Source organism: Sinohyriopsis cumingii, unplaced genomic scaffold, assembly GCF_028554795.1.
Source record: "Sinohyriopsis cumingii isolate HCF-2022 unplaced genomic scaffold, ASM2855479v2 utg004094l, whole genome shotgun sequence".
NCBI lineage: Eukaryota > Metazoa > Mollusca > Bivalvia > Unionida > Unionidae > Sinohyriopsis > Sinohyriopsis cumingii.
The window spans coordinates 6,849-12,500 of record NW_028316670.1 but is presented as its reverse complement, the minus strand read 5'-3'; positions in this window follow the sequence as shown (position 1 = coordinate 12,500).

Genomic DNA, 5,652 nt, shown 5'->3' with positions numbered 1-5,652 from the left:
ACCTAGCTAGCTACCAGAGAGAGAGAGTGTGTCTGCCTGCCTGCCTGCCTTATCGGCCTCTCTCTCTCGTCTCGATTCACTTCAATCGAGACCATAGGAAACGCATTTTTTCCTATATAATAGTACCAAATACTATGTGTGGGTAGTTGGTCAAAAAAGTTGCCCAAAAGGTGCACCTTTTTGAATTCGTTCCGTTTTTACCAAGGGCTTTCTACCACGGCCAAACCTTCGATTCCCCAAGCCTTTCCTCACTCTCTATCACACCTTGCTAGCTACCAGAGAGAGAGAGTGTGCCTGCCTCTCTCTCTCCCTTCTCGCTTGTCCTGTCCTTGGTAAGCTAGCCTTCGATCGGACCTAGCTAGCTACCAGAGAGAGAGAGAGAGAGAGAGAGAGAGAGTGAGTGTGCCTGCCTCTCTCTCTCCCTTCTCGCTTGTCCTGTCCTTGGTAAGCTAGCCTTCGATCGGACCTAGCTAGCTACCAGAGAGAGAGAGTGTGCCTGCCTCTCTCTCTCCCTTCTCGCTTGTCCTGTCCTTGGTAAGCTAGCCTTCGATCGGACCTAGCTAGCTACCAGAGAGAGAGAGTGTGCCTGCCTCTCTCTCTCCCTTCTCGCTTGTCCTGTCCTTGGTAAGCTAGCCTTCGATCGGACCTAGCTAGCTACCAGAGAGAGAGAGTGTGCCTGCCTCTCTCTCTCCCTTCTCGCTTGTCCTGTCCTTGGTAAGCTAGCCTTCGATCGGGACCTAGCTAGCTACCAGAGAGAGAGTGTGTGCCTGCCTCTCTCCCTTCTCGCTTGTCCTGTCCTTCGTACGCTAGCCTTCGATCGCACCTTGCTAGCTACCAGAGAGAGAGTGTGCCTGCCTCTCTCCCTTCTCGCTTGTCCTGTCCTTGGTAAGCTAGCCATCGATCGCACCGTGCTAGCTACCAGAGAGAGAGAGAGCGTGCCTGCCTCTCTCTCTCTCCCTTCACGCTTGTCCTGTCCTTGGTAGGCTAGCCTTCGCTCGCACCTAGCTAGCTACCAGAGAGAGAGAGAGAGTGTGTGTCTGCCTGCCTGCCTGCCTTATCGGCCTCTCTCTCGTCTCGATTCACTTTCAATCGAGACCATAGGAAACGCATTTTTTCCTATATAATAGTACCAAATACTATGTGTGGGTAGTTGGTCAAAAAGTTGGCCAAAAGGTGCACCTTTTTGAATTCGTTCCGAAAGGGCTTTCTACCACGGCCAAACCCTCGATTCCCCAAGCCTTTCCTCACTCTCTCTCTCGCACCTTGCTAGCTACCAGAGAGAGAGAGTGTGCCTGCCTCTCTCCCTTCTCGCTTGTCCTGTCCTTGGTAAGCTAGCCTTCGATCGGACCTAGCTAGCTACCAGAGAGAGAGAGAGAGAGAGAGAGAGAGTGTGCCTGCCTCTCTCTCTCCCTTCTCGCTTGTCCTGTCCTTGGTAAGCTAGCCTTCGATCGGACCTAGCTAGCTACCAGAGAGAGAGAGTGTGCCTGCCTCTCTCCCTTCTCGCTTGTCCTGTCCTTCGTACGCTAGCCTTCGATCGCACCTTGCTAGCTACCAGAGAGAGAGTGTGCCTGCCTCTCTCCCTTCTCGCTTGTCCTGTCCTTGGTAAGCTAGCCATCGATCGCACCGTGCTAGCTACCAGAGAGAGAGAGAGAGCGTGCCTGCCTCTCTCTCTCTCCCTTCACGCTTGTCCTGTCCTTGGTAGGCTAGCCTTCGCTCGCACCTAGCTAGCTACCAGAGAGAGAGAGAGTGTGTGTCTGCCTGCCTGCCTGCCTTATCGGCCTCTCTCTCTCGTCTCGATTCACTTTCAATCGAGACCATAGGAAACGCATTTTTTCCTATATAATAGTACCAAATACTATGTGTGGGTAGTTGGTCAAAACGTTGCCCAAAAGGTGCACCTTTTTGAATTCGTTCCGTTTTTACCAAGGGCTTTCTACCACGGCCAAACCTTCGATTCCCCAAGCCTTTCCTCACTCTCTATCACACCTTGCTAGCTACCAGAGAGAGAGAGTGTGCCTGCCTCTCTCCCTTCTCGCTTGTCCTGTCCTTGGTAAGCTAGCCTTCGATCGGACCTAGCTAGCTACCAGAGAGAGAGAGTGTGCCTGCCTCTCTCCCTTCTCGCTTGTCCTGTCCTTCGTACGCTAGCCTTCGATCGGACCTAGCTAGCTACCAGAGAGAGAGAGTGTGCCTGCCTCTCTCCCTTCTCGCTTGTCCTGTCCTTCGTACGCTAGCCTTCGATCGCACCTTGCTAGCTACCAGAGAGAGAGTGTGCCTGCCTCTCTCCCTTCTCGCTTGTCCTGTCCTTGGTAAGCTAGCCATCGATCGCACCGTGCTAGCTACCAGAGAGAGAGAGAGAGCGTGCCTGCCTCTCTCTCTCTCCCTTCACGCTTGTCCTGTCCTTGGTAGGCTAGCCTTCGCTCGCACCTAGCTAGCTACCAGAGAGAGAGAGAGTGTGTGTGTCTGCCTGCCTGCCTGCCTTATCGGCCTCTCTCTCTCGTCTCGATTCACTTTCAATCGAGACCATAGGAAACGCATTTTTTCCTATATAATAGTACCAAATACTATGTGTGGGTAGTTGGTCAAAAAGTTGCCCAAAAGGTGCACCTTTTTGAATTCGTTCCGTTTTTACCAAGGGCTTTCTACCACGGCCAAACCCTCGATTCCCCAAGCCTTTCCTCACTCTCTCTCTCGCACCTTGCTAGCTACCAGAGAGAGAGAGTGTGCCTGCCTCTCTCCCTTCTCGCTTGTCCTGTCCTTGGTAAGCTAGCCTTCGATCGGACCTAGCTAGCTACCAGAGAGAGAGAGAGAGAGAGAGAGAGAGTGTGCCTGCCTCTCTCTCTCCCTTCTCGCTTGTCCTGTCCTTGGTAAGCTAGCCTTCGATCGGACCTAGCTAGCTACCAGAGAGAGAGAGAGAGAGAGAGAGTGTGTGTGTGTGCCTGCCTCTCTCTCTCCCTTCTCGCTTGTCCTGTCCTTGGTAAGCTAGCCATCGATCGCACCTTGCTAGCTACCAGAGAGAGAGAGAGAGCGTGCCTGCCTCTCTCTCTCCCTTCACGCTTGTCCTGTCCTTGGTAGGCTAGCCTTCGCTCGCACCTAGCTAGCTACCAGAGAGAGAGAGAGTGTGTGTGTCTGCCTGCCTGCCTGCCTTATCGGCCTCTCTCTCTCGTCTCGATTCACTTTCAATCGAGACCATAGGAAACGCATTTTTTCCTATATAATAGTACCAAATACTATGTGTGGGTAGTTGGTCAAAAAGTTGCCCAAAAGGTGCACCTTTTTGAATTCGTTCCGTTTTTACCAAGGGCTTTCTACCACGGCCAAACCCTCGATTCCCCAAGCCTTTCCTCACTCTCTCTCTCGCACCTTGCTAGCTACCAGAGAGAGAGAGTGTGCCTGCCTCTCTCCCTTCTCGCTTGTCCTGTCCTTAGTAAGCTAGCCTTCGATCGGACCTAGCTAGCTACCAGAGAGAGAGAGAGAGAGTGTGCCTGCCTCTCTCTCTCTCCCTTCTCGCTTGTCCTGTCCTTGGTAAGCTAGCCTTCGATCGCACCTTGCTAGCTACCAGAGAGAGAGAGCGTGCCTGCCTCTCTCCCTTCACGCTTGTCCTGTCCTTGGTAGGCTAGCCTTCGATCGCACCTAGCTAGCTACCAGAGAGAGAGAGTGTGTGTCTACCTGCCTGCCTGCCTTATCGGCCTCTCTCTCTCTCTCGTCTCGATTCACATTCAATCGAGACCCTAGGAAACGCATTTTTTCCTATATAATAGTGCCAAATACTATATGTGGGTAGTTAGTTAGGAAAGTTTCAACTTCCTAACCTTACAGACACTACCCAAGCCATATCGCTACTAGAGCGAGAGAGGGTGCCCCTGCCTCTCTCTCTCTCTACCTTTCGCTCTACTCCTAGCACTCCTGGCTAGATCGGCATTGCATGCTGGCTGGGACGACCTATCCAACGAGGGGTCGATCGTCCCGATGCGACCAGGCGATCGGTCGCAACAGGGAAGAAACCAGCTATCGTACTACGTCTCTAATGCAATGTATAGGACCCCAAAATCACTTCTTCCCTATATATAGTGCCAAATTCTATATGGGGGTAGTTGGTCAGGAAAGTTTCAATTTTGAAATCGTGCCTTTGCTACCAACGGCTTTGCACCAAGGGAAAGCCAGGGGTACACAAGGACTAGCGCCACAGTCTCACTTCTCGGTTTTATTTTATTCATTATCTCGGTAACGGATAGGAATTTTTTGATGGGGTTTGCTTTGGCAGATCGGCCATTACGAGAGCTATAAAGCAATGTCAACTGCGAGATTCGAACTCTTCCCTGTTGGTCGGGGCGGTGGGTGCGTCAAAACATATGACTTTTCAAAAAATCGACTTTATGCCGTTTCACTAAATGTTGAATATCTCGGGAACCCCTTGATATTTTTCCATGGGGTTTGCATTGGAATATTGGCCAATGAAAGGTCTAGATTGCTATGTCGGCGGCGGGATTCGAACTCGTGCTAGGTAGTTTTTACAGTGAAAAAACCGATGAACAAATGACTTTTTTGGCAATTTCTCCGTAACAAATGGGAATATTTCGACGAGGTTTATGCCGGCAAGTCGGTCTCGATAGCCTGTATCAGAAAATAACAAGTTGCCTGGCACAACTCCTCCCCAATCGTCGGGGCGGTGGGTGCGTCAAAACATATGACTTTTCAAAAAAAATCGACTTTATGCCGTTTCACTAAATGTTGAATATCTCGGGAACCCCTTGATATTTTTCCATGGGGTTTGCATTAGAATATTGGCCAATGAAGGGTCTAGATTGCTATGTCGGCGGCGGGATTCGAACTCGTGCTAGGTCGTTTTCACAGTGAAAAAACCGATGAACAAATGACTTTTTTGGCAATATCTCCGTAACAAATGGGAATATTTCGACGGGGTTTATGTCGGCAAGTCGGCCTCGATAGCCTGTATCAGAAAATATCAAGTTGCCTGGCACACCTCCTCCTCAATCGTCGGGGCGGTGGGTGCGTCAAAACATATGACTTTACAAAAAGTCTTTATGCCGTTTCACTAAACGTTGAATATTTTGGGAACCGCTTGACATTTTTCCATGGGGTTTGCATTGGAATATTGGACAATGAAGGTTCTAGACTGCTATGTCGACGGCGGGATTCGAACTTGTGCTAGGTCGTCCTCACAATTAAAAAACCGATGAAAAGCTACAGTTTCCCCCATATCTCCAGAACGGCTGGGAATATTTTCAAGCGGTTTGCTGCAGCGTGTCGGGGCCACGGGGCCACGTCGGGGAACGGGTGCCACCCGGACGCCACCGGGCGAGGTGGTGTCAAAATGGCGGAAAAACCGTTAGGTTCCTAGAATGAAGTGGTGGAAGGGAACGTCCCATTGGCACGTTTCACACCTCGGCAGACGCGCCTGGTCGAGACGAAGACAGAGAGTGGTAGATGTTGAAAATCGGTGCAGGTTTGGCCGAGTTAGGGGCTGTTTTGTCACCCGGCAGGGGCCACAAAACGACAAAGTCCGAAAAGCTACAGTTTCCCCCATATCTCCAGAACGGCTGGGAATATTTTCAAGCGGTTTGCTGCAGCGTGTCGGGGCCACGGGGCCACGTCGGGGAACGGGTGCCACCCGGACGCCACCGGGCGAGGTGG